This window comes from Schistocerca cancellata, chromosome 1, assembly GCF_023864275.1.
Source record: "Schistocerca cancellata isolate TAMUIC-IGC-003103 chromosome 1, iqSchCanc2.1, whole genome shotgun sequence".
Classification (NCBI taxonomy): Eukaryota; Metazoa; Arthropoda; class Insecta; order Orthoptera; family Acrididae; genus Schistocerca; species Schistocerca cancellata.
In genome coordinates, this window is record NC_064626.1 from 1,067,020,085 (window position 1) to 1,067,038,413 (window position 18,329).

At 43.0% G+C, this 18,329-nt stretch overlaps 1 protein-coding gene across 1 annotated transcript in view; it reads right to left on the reverse strand.

Moving 5' to 3' along the window:
* The window catches only part of LOC126090706 (progestin and adipoQ receptor family member 3-like), a 194,865-nt gene that overhangs the window by 111,753 nt on the left and 64,783 nt on the right, over positions 1-18,329 (reverse strand). The gene's annotated exons all lie outside the window — the stretch shown is intronic.

Consider the following 18,329-nt stretch of genomic DNA (forward strand, 5'->3'; position numbering starts at 1 on the left):
GACCGTAGTGGTCGCGCGGTTCCAGACTGTAGCGCCTAGAACCGCTCGGCCACTCCGGCCGGCACGATGTAGGTTGCAGTAGTTATTCAGAGATGAAGGGGCTTGAGCAGGATAGAGTAGCAAGGAGAGCTGCATCAAACCAATCTTCGGCCTAATGATCTTCCTCGAGGTCGATGTCTACTAGTTTCTCCATTCTTCCTGCAAAACAGAAGCAAGTTCAGGTAACGAGGTGGATTACGGTCACACGCCCTTCTCTCCAAAGCTGACCAAAAACGCTCGAAAATATGGTAATCTGGTGACTGTGTTGGCCAGAGGAGATGCGACAGTTCATCCTCCTGCTCACAAAACCAGTCCTGGAGATGCGAACACTGTGAGTAGGGGCCCCATCGACTTGAAACACATCATAACCACTCGCGAGCAAACTCAAACTTTCTAGCATGGGATGGACCTGATCAGCCAAAATGGTCGCAAAGTCCTTGGCAGTAATACGATATTGCACAGTAACTAAGAAGCCTTTGAAATACTCGATGTAGCTGCCCAAATCATCACCGAACCCCCACCATGTTTCACTCTTGGGACATAAACTCGGCCAGAAGGTGGGAACAGTGAGAAACCAGACTTATCCGAGCAAATTACTTTCTTCCATTTTCCCATAGTCCAGATTTTATGACTTCGGCACCACGCTTTCCCGTTCCCGGCAATTGCGACACTAATGTGTGCTTTTGGAATACCAGCTCGTCCTGCATTGTCGGCTTACAGAGCTCCCTACGTGTTGCTTTGATGTTGACAGTGTTTGCGAGTGCGACATTCAGTTCTGCAGAGACTTTTGCAACTATTATCCTCTTATTTCTCGTCACAATCCTCCTCAATGACCATCTGCCACGATGATACAACGCTCACTTTCGTCTGTGCTGTGACTTAGCGGATGATGGTTTCCGCTTTCTCTATATGTGGCATAAATCTTCGATACGACGCCTCTTGAAACACCAAGCACTTTGTCTCCCTTGGTTACGGAATCACCCTCCATACGAACACCAACAATTTGTCCACGTTCGAATTCTCTTAGCTCCGATGTAATAGAATCACAACTACACAGAACACTGCACTCACCACGATTGAAAGTTAAAACGTATACCGAAGGAAAAAAATCTCAACACAAAAAAATAATTAATGTAGAGTAATGAAATTTCGGAAATACACTGGTACGGGTAACATATTTAAGTGATTCTGATTGCAAGACCACAGTTTAATACATGCGCGAGATAAGCCACTGCAAGTGTGAAATGCCGTTACATCAATAATCGGCGTAACTGCCAGAGTGTTGAATGCGAGCATGCAACGTGCATGCATTGTGCGTACAGGTGCTAGATGTCAATTTGTGGGTTGGAGTACCATACTGGTTGCACGTGCTGGGTTATGGATGACGCTGGAGTTGTCGTCCAATGATGTCCCATATGTGGTCGATTAGGGACAGATCTGGTTATCGAGCAGGCCAAAGCAACGTGTTGACGCTCTTGTAGAGCATGTTGCGTTACAACAGCGGTTTGTGGGGCGAGCGTTATCCTGTTGGAACCCCCCCCCCCCCCCCCCCTAGAATGCTGCTCGTGAATGGGAGTACAACAGGTCGAATGACCTGACCATCGTACAGATTTTGGGTCAGAGTGCGTGGGAGAACCACGAAAGTGCTCCCGCTGTCGTAAGAAATCGCACCCCAGATCGTAACTTCAAGTTTATGTCCAATGTGTCTCAACACGCTGACAGACTGGTTGCAGGCCTCCTCCTAGCCAACACACGGCCATCACTGGCAACGAGGCAGGACCATTTTTCATCAGAACACGCAACGGACCTCCACCCTGCCCTCTAATGAGCTCTCGATTGATACCATTGAAGTCGCAAAGGGCGATGGTTTTGGGTCAGTGGTACACACGCTAGAGTGCGTCTGGCTCGGAGTTGTCCTCGCTGTAACCGATTTGTAGCGGTTCGTTGTGTCATTGTAGTGCCAACTGCTCGTCAAGCCTCCGAACATTATTCTCCTGCGAATCCACCAAGGCAACATCACCGCCCACGATTACATCAACTCCACAACGTTCATTTCAAAATCATTTCAAAATCATCATAATCAGATTAATATCACCTGTGTTAAAAATAGCATAAGTATGTTTTCCATCAGAACTGTGCAGCTGAAGAATAATATTAAATCCTGCAACTAGACACGCCTCCTACCCTCTTTCACGATAAAAAAAATGCAAACGTTTATCACTAACAGGTCGCCTACGTCATAATAGCAACTACCCACAAACAATGTGTAACATAGAAGTTAAGAAGATTTAACATAGAAGTTAAGATTTTTCTAGGTAACCAATAAGTGACAACTGATGTCGACTTTCCGACTTATTATAACTGATGGTGTATGCTATATGTGTGTGTATATGTATATAATAGAAATTTTTATGCGGCATACGCAACAACAAAAAATAAATTTTGATAAAAATGTTTTTATGAAATACCTTTTCCTGAAACAACTGTGTAGTTAATATTAAGCTAGTTCTGTTTTTAGGTAGTTATATTTGATTTTGGAACTACATGTTCCGAAACCACTTTTGCTTTAAGAGATACAATGCTGGTAGCTGTATGGAAAACAGTTTCTCACATATATCTACAGTCAGACAGCTGCGGACTCACACGACAAAGATAAAGAAATAATAACTACACATAGTAATTAATGAAGTCCTGCCTCCTCATTAAAGTGTAACCGGGGCATGTGAATCACAATGAATCCTCGCATAACCTAAATAGTGCCTTGCAACGCCGCTAAACAATAAGTTCAAATGTGTGTGAATTCCCAAGGGAACAAACTGCTAAGGTCATCGGTCACTAGACTTACATACTACTTAAACTAACTTATGCTAAGAACAACACACACACCCATGCCCGGGGGAGGACTCGAACCTCCGGCGGGAGAGGCCGTGCAATCCTTGACATGGCGCCTCAAACAGCGCAGCCACACCGCGCTGCAACGATAACTAATGAGTTGTCGACAGTGACGGAGAAATGAAAGGATTTGTCTGTGTCTGATGCAGGACAGATCAATTCCAGCGTCTTTAAAAGAGAAAAAAAGAAAACAAAAAATGTTTTATGTCCAACCTTTTCATACTGCGCGAAAACGATCTTCGATTACTCGTACATCCCGAGTAATTACTGAACATCTGTTACGAAAGAGGAATAATGGGTTTCGGATATTTGCATTGTGTTCACATATGAGATAAACCAATAAAAATCAGATTTTGTAACAAGTCATCATCTATTGGTAAAAGCTAGGACAGTATCTTTTTCGCTCCTGTTCGACAAAACTTATTAAAATAAGGTCAAGCTACCAGAAACCTCGGATTCCAGACTGCATGTTTTCGGTTCCACACTGACACACGTAAACAAGAACAAGACTACGGTACAATGACACGTACTAGGAAATGAGCTGCGAGGCTGTTCTAGACATCACACCTTTATGAAAAGCAGCTGTATAAGCGGAAAGAATCGACACAGTTACAGCGACAGTAACTCAGCGGACCAAGATGGAGGGCCAAAAGCGAAGACAGTATTTTGGCATCCCGAACGTTGAGGCCGCTCAGTGGACCGCTGGCTCTGACCTCCAGCTTAACGAGCTCATGGCTGTCAGCTCTGTTAATGACGTAGATTTTCTGATGCAAAACCGAACGGTATCACTTTTCAGCCTACACCTATAGACATCTCAGGGAAGTCGAGTGTTGCCCGAGTTGCTATAACGTAAAAGTCAGCGTTGAATTACTCAAGGTCGTCTTGTTTTCATGCCAGTCTCTGCGAATACAGCCACATTTTTATCGTAGAAGCGTAATTGAATATTTCACTGAAAGAGTGAGGGAGTTCATATACCGATCCGTGCTGACGAATTACGTTAACAGTCTAGACAATGGCGCATGCTCCAGATACGACCCAACTTTTTATCATCATCCTTTCCCATTACTCAACTGTGGCTATTAAGGAAGAAAATAATTCCTCTCCATACAGCTACCATCACTTCTCTTTTATAGCAGCACTGCAGTTCCATTAGTTTCTTCCTTTGAGACCTATTCATTTGTCTTGGGGATCTGCTTGAGTGGTCTTTGACACGCCTTCAGCTCATTCTACACATGCTGTCTTTTTTTATTTTTAGACCTCTTTCCCGCAGTCGCAGCTATACAAGTAATGTAGATCATTTGCGACTGTAATAAAGTCTTATTTACACTATAAGCGTTTCATTTCATTTTGAAGCATCTTCAGCGGTCACGGTAGCAATTTTGTTTTTCTTACAAATCTGTTTGCCAAGGTCGTACAATTCTCATGTTTTAAATTACTCCTGTTTAACAGAATTAAATTACTATTACTACTCATGTTTTTTTGTTTTCTCCTAACGTTCTTTCTACACAAGCGAGCCCATCATTCCCCCCCCCCCCCCCTCTTTCTCTCTCTCTCTTTGCTCCCCTGCCTTTCGGGTTACACACAGACACTGAAGATCGCATTCTCATTCACCCACACAAGCTGGAACATACCATCCCATCCACAACCTCAACTAAAAAAAAAGAGTCGTAAGGGACGCTTCCACAATCTCAAAAGCAAAACAAAAGACCACAGCATTCCGTAACATCAAAACAAATTACGCAAGGCGTAAGTGGATTTACACAGCATAAAAATGCACTTCGTGTGAGCGAAGTGCAGCCAACTAAAGATCGAACGCTTACTGTATGGCCGGCCGGTGTGGCCGAGCGGTTCTAGGCGCTTCAGTCTGGAACCGCGCGACCGCTACGGTCGCAGGTTCGAATCCTGCCTCGGCCATGGATGTGTGTGATGTCCTTAGGTTAGTTAGGCTTAAGTAGTCCTAAGTTCTAGGGGACTGATGACCTCAGAAGTTAAGTCCCATAGTGCTCAGAGCCATTTGAACCATTTGAACAGAAAAATGCCGAAAAGTATATGGATAGATCGAGTAGTTAATGAGCGAGTACTGAGTAGAAATAAGGAACTTTGTAGTACGACTGAAAAAAAGAGATAGTTTGGTAATGGGGGGGGGGGGGGGGGAGTGTGGGTGGTCAAAATTGTAGATGGGGTTAAATGGATGCAGGGTTCAGTAGTTATGCGCAAGAAAAGTTTTAACACTTTCGCTGGCCACCAAAATCCCCAGACATGAATGTTATTGAGAATATCTGGAATGCCTCGCAATGTGCTGTTCAGATAAGATCTCCACCCCGTCGTACTCTGTCGGATTTACGGACACCGGGGTCATGGTATCAGTTCCCTCTAGCACTACTTCAGACATTAGTCGAGTCCATGCCACGCCGAGTTGCGGCACTTCTGCGTGCTCGCGGGGGCCCTAAACGATGTTACCAGTTTCTTTAGCTCTTCAGTGTAAAAACGAGAAAAGTTATGTAAATACCACAAAAACGCTAAGTAATAAGTTTAGCTGCCGAAATGGTACTAGGAAAATTATCCATGCATTGTCTATGTTTACACTACGTGTGATTTCGTTACTGTAGTAGTGTAAGTACATAATTTGCATTCTCACGGCTAGGAACATTGATAGGGGTCTGAATTAATATCATTCCGTTCTAGTTCTAACAGGCGATAACGGCTAAATAACACATTGACTTAATGTACTGTGCCTGTGGAAGTTAGTCAGTCAGAAAGACTGCGAAACTCGTCAGCATTCTATAAAACGAAAGGACTTCTCACTTCTAACATCTTCGTCACTGAGGATAAAAGGGATTTTGTCTTTCAGCTCTGTTTTCTCCATTGCGCGAAAGAGACGTGAAGTCTTGCAGCAGGAGTCAGGTAGAAAGGTTCTGCTTGTGATATTTCGGATATTACTCAGAATACGAGTGTGGTTTGATAAGTCTGGTCTATTTCCGTAAAAGAATTGAATATTTTTGTTGCACCTTCATATTGGTAAACTTGATTATTACAAGGATCGTATAAGGAATTTCAACAACGTAAAGCTTACAGTTCATTGTTGATAACTGTCTGAATTGGTCAGTGTGTCGACTGCTACTAAAAAAGGAGAAAACCAAGTTTCGTGCTGTTATTAAACATGTCCATTTGAAGGATGCAGTGACGCACAAATCAAATCAGAACTGGATGAAATTCACCCGGACACTGCACCATCATTTGAAGACCATTTACTTTTGGATTACTGAATTTAAACGTGGTCGGACAAGCACCGAAAACGAAGCACGCACCGGCTGTCCAGTTGAGGTCACCACAAAGGAAACCAATGACAAAACTCAAAATATGGTCATGCAGTGCCGCCGAATAAAAATTCCTTGGATTGCTAAGACTGTAGCGAGCGAGTACATATCTTGCACAGATAACTGGCTATGAAGAAGCTGCATGCGAGATGGGTGCCGTCACCGCTCACAGTCGAGCATAGTCGGTACAACGCAGTCTGGCGATGTTTAGTTGCAATCCTAAAGATTTTTTGCGTCGCGTCGATTTTTGATTGTTTATGAAACCTGGATTCACTATTAGCTAAAGCGGCAGTCAAAACAATGAAAAAAGATAAGTGAAAGTGCACCGTAGAGGGCAAAGACCATTTTGTCAGGTGGTAAAGTGAAGGCCACTGTTTTTTTGGGATTCGCAAGGAAAAATCCTCAAGATTACTTGGAAAAAGGCAGAATAATAAATGGACACTATGAATTTTCATTGCTGGATCGTCTGAAACTTGCGTTGGCTGAAAAAAGACCAATGTTAGCACGCAAAAAAGTGCACCATCCCATACACCAGCCGATGGCGAAAGTGCATGAACTGGGCTTTGAATTGGTTTATCATCCACCCTGTTTACCATACTTAGTCCCAAGTGACTTCTTCCGAATCCCTAGTTTGTAACTTTGGTTTGCTGGGAAGAAATTTTCATCAAATGAGGAAGTGATAGTTACAGTCAACAAGTATTTTGCACAGTTTGACGGGACCTATTTTTCCAATGGGATGAAAAAGCTGGAGGATCGCTGGACTAAGTGTGTATTCCTCAAAGGCAAGTATGTCAAGAGTAAAATGAAGTGTTTACGAAGCGAATATGTTTCCTCGCTCTTTTACCAGATTTACCAAAGCACCCTCGTATTGTGGGCCCCTAAGAAATTTCACAGATATGGAATGATTCCAGCGCTGTGGAATACCATTAAAAAAGAAGCGTGACATCTAGTTAGGGCGCATATTCAAGGCATTCACATCTGATCTCTTTCAGTTAGGAAGTTCCCTAGAACTGAAAATTGGAAAGTGTCCATCAAGAAATGAAATGTGAAAGTACACCACTGGCCATTAAAATTGCTATACCAATAAGAAAAGCAGATGATAAACGGGTATTCACTGGACAAACATATTATACTAGAACTGACATGTGATTACATTTGCACGCAATTTGGGTGCATAGATCCTGAGAAATCAGTACCCAGAACAACCCCTCTGGCCGTAACACGCTTCAACACGATACCACAGTTCATCAAGAGTAGTTACTGGCGTATTGTGACGAGCCAGTTGCTCGGCCACCATTGACCAGACGTTTTCAATTGGTGAGAGGTCTGGAGAATGTGCTGGCCAGGGCAGCAGTCGAACATTTTCTGTATCCAGAAAGACCCGTACAGGACCTGCAACATGCGGTCGTGCATTATCCTGCTGAAATGTAGGATTTCGCAGGGATCGGATGAAGGGTAGACCCACGGGTCGTAACACATCCGAAATGTAACGTCCACTGTTCAAAGTGCAGTCAATGCGAAGAAGAGGTCACCGAGACGTGTAACCAATGGCACCCCATACCATCACGTCGGGTGATACGCCAGTATGGCGTACAAGCTTCCAGTTTGCGTTCACTGCGATGTCGCCAAACACGGATGCGACCATCATGACGCTGTAAACAGAATTTGGATTCATCCGAAAAAATGAAGTTTGCCAATCCTGCACCCAGGTTCTTCGTTGAGTACACCATCGCAGGCGCTCCTGTCTGTGATGCAGCGTCAAGGGTAACCGCAGCCATGGTCTTCGAGCTGATAGTCCATGCTGCTGCAAACGTCGTCGAACTGTTCGTGCAGATGGTTGTTGCCTTGCAAACGTCCCCATCTGTTGACTCAGGGATCGAGACGTGGCTGCACGATCCGTTATAGCCATGCGGATAAGATGCCTGTCATCTCGACTGCTAGTGATACGAGGCCGTTGGGATCCAGCACGGCGTTCCGTATTACCCTCCTGAACCCACCGATTGCATATTCTGCTAACAGTCATTGGATCTCGACCAACGCGAGCAGCAATATCGCGATACGATAAACCGTAATCGCGATAGGCTACAATCCGACCTTTATGAAAGTCGGAAACGTGATGGTACGCATTTCTCCTCCTTACACGAGGCATCACAACGTTTCACCAGGCAACGCCGGTCAACTGCTGTTTGTGTATGTGAAATCGGTTGGAAACTTTCCTCATGTCAGCACGGTGTAGTTGTCGTCACCGGCGCCAGCCTTGTGTGAATGCTCTGGAAAGCTACTAATTTGCATCTGACAGCATCTTCTTCCTGTCGGTTAAATGTCGCGTCTGTAGCACGTCATCTTCGTGGTGTAGTAATTTTAATGGACAGTAGTGTAGATATTAGTGGCGTGAAGAGACTGCCTAGTGTTTAGACTAGAAAACATAACTGCAGCGCGAGCACTTTTAATCGACGTAGGAAGGAGTGGCAATTGGTTGACCACGTGTTGCACACTAACGAGTCATCTTTCACGACATACGACCTTGACCGTTAAGGCAGCGCGAGCCAGCACTGTGCTGCCGTAAGCGGCGTGCGACCATTGGGTATGGAGTCGGACGCCTGTTACGATGTGGAGAAACAGGACACAGTGGGCATTGTTTGTACGAACGGGCACGTGGAGTTCCCGATTCTGATTGCGTAACGTGTTACTTGAAGTGTACGATCCTGGCGTAACATCGAAGGTAACGGTGTTACGGGACGGCTGCCGTTGCGAATCGGACCCAGGACTTCAATGGACGATTTGTGACCAACGATGGTGAGTCCTAGGCGGACATAACAGGCATTGAGGTGGAGAATACTGAACGACTGGGTGAGTGGGAAATATTTTGCGACATACACAGAATCAGTCTGTTCGCAAACACATCAAACGTTGCTCACATTTGTGTACTTTCGCAAGTTCACTCGCATTGGAACGGAAGATATGAATATCTTTGAAACAATATTTCTGCGGTACGTTGTTTATTATGCTTTGTGATGAACTTGCTGTTGCATGCTCGTTGTCTGGAGTGTAGACTTATATGGAAGTGAAAGTGGATGGTAAACAGTACAGACAAGAAGAGAATACAGGCTTCTGCAATGTTCTGATACAGAAAAATGGCCGGCCGCGGTGGTCTAGCGGTTCTAGGCGCTCAGTCCGGAACCGCGCGACCTCTACGGTCGCAGGTTCGAATCCTGCCTCGGGCATGGATGTGTGTGATGTCCTTAGGTCAGTTAGGTTTAAGTAGTTCTAAGTTCTAGGGGACTAATGACCACAGATGTTAAGTCCCATAGTGCTCAGAGCCATTTGAACCATTTGAACAGAAAATTATATGGATAGATCGAGTAGCTAATGAGCGAGTACTGAGTAGAATTAAGGAACTTTGTAGTACGACTGAAAAAAAAGAGTAGTTTGGTAATGGGGGGGGGGGGGGGGAGTGTGGTTGGTCAAAATTGTAGATGGGGTTAAATGGATGCAGGGTTCAGTAGTTATGCGCAAGAAAGGCTGACATGGAAAGCTACACCAAATCAAATCGTAGCACTGATGACTGTAGTATCAAACAACAACTATTTACTATCACAAATAAATATACAGGGTGTCCCATTTATTTGGACCACCCCAAATAACTATTTGTCCAGATGCAAATTACAAAATGTTTCAAGCAGAAGTTCTTTAGCCGTCAGGGGGCATCAGTGAGCATGATTGCCTTCGTTGTAGCTTTATTTTTTACAAACATATGAACAGCGGTATGACTTTCTTAAATGGCACCCTGTGTTTTTTATTTGGTAATTCATTTCCTCTGCTAAAGACCCATTCAAAAACGTATCACAGTGTACCATTCACTGAAACACAACGTTATTAATTACATAACACAACATTGACTTAGAGCCCGGGATCACAAACTCGTCCACTTGCTAGAGTCAGAAATGAAATGAAAATCAAGGAAAAACATAACACAAAATTGACTTTGACTCTTCTGTACGATTTCCCAGGAGTAGAACATTCAAAGGTGCTCAGAGTGGTTACCCTGGGCAACGATACACTGATGCACTCGTTGAATGAAAGAATTATTTACTGCTTTTGCTGAAGAAAATTACAAGCACGCACGATACGTTCCTGCATGTCCTCTGGAGTTGTTGGAATGTCGCAATAGACAACGTATTTAATGCATCCCCAAAGAAAAATGTCCAGAGGACTTAAATCAGGAGACCTAGCAGGCCAAGTAACTGTTCCTCCCCGACTAATCCATCTGGCAGGATACCTTCGGTTCAGAACACGAGGTGCACGCAAGGCATTATGTGCTGGACTTGCACCATGTTGATACCACATAAGCATTCTGGTTCTTAGCGGAACTTCATCCAGAAGAGGAGGAAGAATCGTCTGAGAAAGTTCGCATACGCTGTGCCGTTTAGACTACCATTGATGAAATAAGGGCCAATAATTGTAGTACCAAGCATCCCACACCAGACTTTAACTCTCCATTGACGCTGATGTTCCAACTGTCTAAGCATCGTGGTAGTCACTGGACCAATAATGCATATTCCTTGTATTTACCTCTCCTTTGAGAAGGAAGATTCATCGATAAATAGAACATTGGAGAGGAAGTTAGGGTTGGCGAGGATTTGCTGCTGTGCCCACTGACAGAATTGTACACGATTCTGGAAATCATTCCCCTGCAATTCTTGATGTAGGTGTACATGGTAAGGATGGAACCGATGACGTGTAAGAATACGATGTACACTGGTTTTAGGATTTCCAATCTCGTGTTCAAGTTCTCGTGTGCTCACATGTGGATTAATAGCAACGGAAGCGAGAACAGTAACTTCAGCAGCTTCGTGTGTGCGAGTGCTACGACAATTGCATTGTCGTGAGTTGAAACTTCTCGTTTCCTGAAGCGTCGCAACAAGACGAGAAAACATCCGTCGGGAAAGTGGGTTCTTGTCAGGATATCGTTCTCTGTACAGTGCCGCTGCCTGCGTAGCATTTCGCCTACCTTCAACAACAACAACAACAACAACAATAAAAGAAACGTTACATCGATGCTGTTTGTAGGAAGGACAGCCTTTACTGTATGCTTGATCTACAAAACAGTATTTAAATCGTCTGAACTACTATACTAAATGTACCCGTACATAAGAAAACATTATTGCAATTACTGTTCTGCTAACTTACATTCCCCATAGATGAGTAGCATTTCTACCTTCTCTTCGTTGGTGTACATTCTACTCACATAACTCTTCAACTGACGATGGTTGACGGATTGACGGGTGTGCATTCTACTTATATTTACATTTGTCCTCTGTCAACGTCAGCACGTGGATGTGTTCCATTACCCCGAGTACCTGCACTAAGTGCTGGGAGCCTCAATGTCAATGTTGTGTTATGTAATTAATAACGGTGTGTTTCAGTGAATGGTACATTGTAATACATTTTTGAATAGGTCTTCAGGAGAGGAAATGAATTACCGAATAAAAAATACAGGGTGCTATTTAAAAAGTCATACCGCTGTTCATGTCTTTGTAAAAAAACAAAGCTACAACGAAGGCAATCATACTGCCGACTGTACCTACTAGGTGTAAGCGGCAAATTTCCAATTAAACTTCTTATTCGTCGCCTCGAAAGTCCTCTCAATACGACAACTGTTATAGTGGTAGTCAAAATATATGATATGTTGCATGAAGATTTTGCACAATCGAAAGCAAGAGTACATGAAGGTACAACAAGTTATTAGTAAGTTCCTGTCTGTTTCTAAATACTAACGTTTTACTCGTTCAGCTAGAAATGAGAATGTAAAAAAAAACATGTGGTTGTTAAACTACTTTTTTTGTTGTGTCCCGTAGTTGCATTATACAATCATAGCGTTTTTAGCATGTTTTGTCCACACTCTCGATCTTAATTTGACCAATGAATACAGCATTACTAAATACTTCTTCAGACGTTACTCTACGTTATTTCTTCACGTCTTCGTTTCAAATTTGCTCTTAAAATGCCACCAATTAAGAGTGACTTGTGTCTGCTGTGCATCTGCTACACTTAGTTACAAATGTACAGCTGCACATTACTAGTATAAACAAAGCTCGGCGTTCATAACAGACGTTAAACCATTACGTGAAGGTTTGGGCTCCGGACACAATGAATGCGACACAGAAGCGAGTTGCGACTGAGTCTGGATTTCCACGAAGGTTGAGGAAGAGAAAGGGGCTCATGAGAATGGGACAGTGCGGAACATGGAAGACGGATAGTTTTGGAGACTGAAGAGGAACCTTATTTGGTGAATTTTGATATGAGAATGTGCATGGTGGTGCGACTCTGGAGTTAACTTAGTGAGCTATTGCAGTTTATAGGTGTGACTTTATGATCTTGAGAACCATAAGCATTTTATGTCGCAAGCGCTGATGCAAGCTGGAAATGAGCTGGATTTTGTAGAGGATGGTCACGCAATGCTGTCAGAGAGAGCTTTCATTACACAAGAAATTATTATTATCAGCACCTCAATCTACTTTCCGTTGCCACTCAGAGGCAAGAGGAAAAAGAAAGAGATTAGAGAACCTTAAATTGGTAATCCTCGTGTGTGAATTGGAAAGAAGAGTCATTAGGCTGCAAAAGGCCACTTATTCTATTAACTGCCATTAATTAAAAACGAAAATGGTAACTGGAACGACAAAAACATTCGTGAAATCTGAGTGTTTCTCCTCATTACGTAATAATTTCTTGTTTCCTAGGGATGATAGCATGATACTTGACATCTTGAGCCAATGGTGGGAACTTCCGGAAGGTTTAAACATTCTGTTCAGAATACGAACGAGGTTTTTAGCAGTCTGAAAAATCTTTTAAACTGTCCCTCGAGGTTGATAACGCGAATGGTGACACATGATAGAGGAGGATATTAATGTAGGTACATTTACAGTTTACTCGTATACTGATTTTTCTATTGACTTAATATTAACCTCTGTCCATTAAGATGAATCTTGGTAACAAACAAAATACCTATTGCTCTGGACCATCATATCAAATGCTCGGGTAATTTATCTGAATAAACATGTTTCTTAACAGGGTTATTTTTTAGTCTGTATAAGCCTGTGAATAAACAAGTATTAATATTCTAATCAGATCAAAAGTCACTCAGACGGATGTTGATTATTCTACTGGCACTTAAGAATATTATCATCAGCGCCTTTGAAGGATCCCAAACTATCTCATGGTTTGAAATACGTCAGCTCTGACCAGCGAAATTGCTGCGATGATTCCCCGGGAACACATATTAGAAGTTTTCTTCAGATTGTCGAGCTATATCAACATGGATAAAATCAGTTAATCAGTCACGTTGTCATCTACTAAAATCCACTAACCGTTTGACAAAAAGTGCTTAAGACACACTAAACTATGACACTTAAACTATTCAGCTCGCTGTCCCTGTGATTGGTGGTTAATTAGTATCTCCGTAGATGAATAAAACTGTACTGATGCTCACCTTGGATATTACGTAATGCAAAGAGAATCAGCTGAACAAAAAAGCTAAAACTTTCTCTTTTAGCTTATTAAGACACAAGAGACCGAGATATCCACTCACACATCACGGATATCCTTTCCGTAACACTCACATCTCGCCTGGCCGTGCACAAAGCGTTCGGATATTACAAGCACGAAACAAAGCGGCGAGCGGAGCAGAGTGAAACAAGCAAATAATACTAATAAATCTCATAATTAAATTTTCCTCCAAACATTTGAGTCTCACCTTTATCTACGATAATGACGGAAGCTGAAGAAATGAATTAAAAGTTCTGCCACAGATAGGACTTGAACCCAGATCTCGTTGCTTGTTTAGGCATAAATGTCGGTTGCTACACCACCGCAGCACTACACTACCAGTTCTGCATGGACTACTCAAGTCCAACGCCTTCTCCAACGCAAACCTTAATTCGCGTCTTCAGCTTATTTTCGCCTTTTTAGATCGCCACTACACATCACCTACACCTGATGTAAAGGATTTCCCCATGACGTCCAACGATGGGGTGCTGTTCCAGTGTTGGGGAACTTCGGCAATAATGACGATCTAAAGAGGGGAAAATAAGTCAGTGCAGCATTGTTAGCTGTAGTGTTGCATTGGTGTAAGGGCTCGCATTCTGACTACTCGGCAAGATGAGCCAGGTTCAATTACCGATCGTTGCACAAATTTTTATTCATGTCTTCAGCTTCCATCATTACAGTATTCCTAATAAACATAGGTCTGGAAAAGAGTGTTTCCCTGGTACGCCTTATTACGACTGAGTACGTGAATACGGAGTTCCTGAGGATCCTAACTGCAGATACCCACTTCAGAACAAACACATTAGACCAAGTGTTCCACGAGGCCACGGTTCAGGTGAAGACGTGGTTTATCGCGTCTCCTTATCGATGACCGTACACGTTCAAAAATGCGAGGTGTGTACGAATGCAATGCCAACCATCCACAATGCGTTCCTGGAGTTAATCGACACTATCAACAGACATGGAATATGCCACAGCTTTGAAATATCCCCACACACAAAAAAAATCCAATGGGTTCAAGTCGGGGGATGTGGACGGTTATTGCTTTGACGAGCTACTATCGATGCACTTGTTGCCGAAGCTTCGCATTACGCATTTCTGAACAGCCACATGAAAGTGTGCCAATATGCACATCTTTCCACGATAAGAAACATCATCCAAAACGTAACCTTAGATATTAACAGTGTTGTAACGTTCATGACTGCACCTGCACCTCTTTCGAGGAAACCATTGGTTTCCGGACCTATATTTCTCCTTCTTCTTTTTCTTATGCCTTCGTTCCGCATCGGCGCAGGGTCGGCATGGTTATTAACTGATTTGGCATGGTTAACTTAGGGGTTACCGGTTGTCCTTGCTGTCGTCACCCTGTTACCCCCTGGGACGTAATATGTGTACCCCTACTACCTGCGTGTAGTTTATTGATGTGGAAGAGAGCGAAAGTTTTCTAAATATTTGCGAACCGAGTAACTGAGGCGGAACTTGCGTAGTAGCTCGGTATTCACCTAGTGGGACGTGGAAACCGCCTAAAAATCACATCCAGCTTGGCTGACACGTAGACCCTTTCGAAGACTGCTAATTACACTCCAGAATGGTTTTCCAGCAGCTTGACCCATAGTCTCCAACCTGTTTCCAAAGTCTTCCCAAGATTTCTTCTGGGATGCTGCAATTATCTGTTTGGCTTTGTTTCTTTCTTCAACATAACTTTCTCTGTCTACCTGAGTTCTAGTACGTAGCCATTTTTGATACGCCTTTTTTTTCCTTTTACAGGCTGCCTTGACTGTGTCATTCCACCAAGCTGTTTGCTTCACCCTACTTTTACACACTACTGTTCCAAGACATTCTTTAGCCACTTCTAGTACTGTGTCCCTGTACCTTGTCCATTCCTTTTCCAATGACTGTAATTGACTACATTCAACTAACTGGTACCTTTCTGAGATCGCTGTTATGTACTTGTGCCTGATTTCCTTATCCTGAGGTTTCTCCACTCTTATCCTCCTACATATGGACCTGACCTCCTGCACTTTCGGCCTCACAATCCCAATTTCACTGCAGATTAAATAATGATCACTGTCGTCAAAGAATCCCCTGAATACACGTGTCTCCCTCACAGCCTTCCTGAATTCCTGATCTGTTATTATATAGTCAATGACAGATCTGGTTCCCCTGTCTTCCCAAGTATACCGATGAATGTTCTTATGTTTAAAAAAGGAGTTTGTGATTACTAAGCCCATACTGGCACAGAAATCCAAGAGTTGTTTCCCGTTCCTGTTGGCCTCCGTATCCTCTCCAAATTTACCCATAACCTTTTCATACCCTTCTGTTCGATTTCCAATCCTGGCATTAAAATCCCCCATGAGCAGAACACTGTCCTTGTCCTTTACTCTAACAACTACATCACTGAGTGCCTCATAAAAACTATCCATCTTATCTTGATCTGTCCCTTCACAATGCGAATATACTGACACAATCCTATTTTTCTTGCTAGACACTGTCAAATCTATCCACATCAGCCGTTCGTTTACATACCTTATTGCAACTACACTGGGTTCCATTTCTTTCCTGATGTAAAGCCCTACACCCCATTGTGCTATTCCTGCTTTGACTCCTGACAGGTAGACCTTATATTCTCCCACTTCCTCTTCTTTCTCACCACTTACCCGAATGCCACTAACAGCTAAGACGTCCAGCCCCATCTTACTTGCAGCCTCTGCCAGCTCTACCTTCTTCCCAGAGTAGCCCCCATTGATATTAATAGCTCCCCATCTCATTACCATTTGTTTGCCAAGTCGTATCTTAGGAGTCCCTGGTTTGTCAGTTAGAGGTGGGACTCCGTCACCTCCAAAGGTCCGAAGCATTTTGCTCTGATTGTTGCCAGTATCATAATTAAAGTACCAGGGAAGCAGGTTGCTAGCCTTACTTGCCCCGAGTCCCATTGAGTTTTACCCCTAACGGTTGAGGGACTAACCGGTGGATTTGGTAGTCTTTGCCGTATGAGCACAAAGGTGACCACGACTCAGAATATGTCCGAGATGCCCAGCCTTCTTCCAAAGTAACTGGTATCCCGACTGTCGGGACCACTTACTTGGCCACTCATACGTTGCCCGTGGTTCATGAACTAGGACATGACTACAGGAACCCACACCATGAACCACTCATAAATTACTTTAATTATTAAATATAAATACAGAAAATCGGTGACTTTGGCGCCAAGATGGTACTTCCCGTCATGTATATTTCCCAAGCTGACGCTTGTTGCTACGGTCCAGCGCCGAGCCCCACCCCACTACGCGCGACATATGGTCGCTTAGTCACCTAGCCGGCCAGTGTGGGAAATGCTCTCCGACTCATGACCGGCTACGGACTACAGCACTTCCTAACTATCGTGAATACATCAATAAGAGACAATAATTTATTAAAACTGGTAAACATGTCTTCCTCACGTAAGAGGCACCTTACAACTTCCTTTCGGGATGAAAATGAGCTCCGAATATGGCTCGACAAGTTCTTCGCCTCAAAATAACATATTTTCTACAGTTGCGGAAGCGAAAAGTTACCTCAGCGTTGACAAACTACTGTAAACAGTGGAGGTGAATACATTGATGACTAGTCTCTGCTACATTTATCTGTTGTGTTTATTGTTGGAAAAACGCTACGAACTCAGATTATATTATATCATATTAATACTTGTTCCATAGATCATGAATACGACACTTCGTAATGATGTGGAACGTGTCAGGTTAATAAAAGATGTCTGTACAAGATATTACATTACACAAAATATTGCATGACACTAATGTTTAAGTTTTTTCCCCTTAATTTATATCTAAAAATTCAGCCAATGAGTAGAAGGAGTTGTCATCTAGAAATTCTTTTAATTTATTTTTAAATGCTAGTTGGCTTTGTGTCAGGCTTTTGATGCTGTTTGGTAGGTGACCAAAAACTTTTGTGGCAGCATAATTTACCCCTTTCTGTGCCAAAGTCAGATTTAACCCTGCATAGTGAAGATCATCCTTTCTCCTGGTGTTATAGCTATGCACACTGCTATTACTTTTGAACTGGGTTGGATTATTAACAACAAATTTCATAAGTGAATATATATACTGTGAGGTTACTGTGAGGATCCCTAGATTCTTAAATAGATGTCTGCAGGATGACCGTGGGTGGGCTCCAGCAATTATTCTGATTACACGTTTTTGAGCAATGAATACTTTTCTACTCAACGATGAAATACCCCAGAATATGATGCCATACGAAAGCAGTGAATGAAAGTAGGCACAGTAAGCTAATTTACTGAGATTCTTATCGCCAAAATTTGCAATAACCTTAATAGCATACGTAGCTGAACTCAGACGTTTCAGCAGAACATCAATGTGTTGCTTCCAGTTTAACCTCTCATCAATGGACACACCTAAAAATTTTGAAAATTCTACCTTAGCTACAGACTTCTGTTCAAAGTCTATATTTATTACTGGAGTTGTGCCATTTACTGTACGGAACTGTATATAGTGTGTTTTATCAAAATTTAAAGAGAGTCCG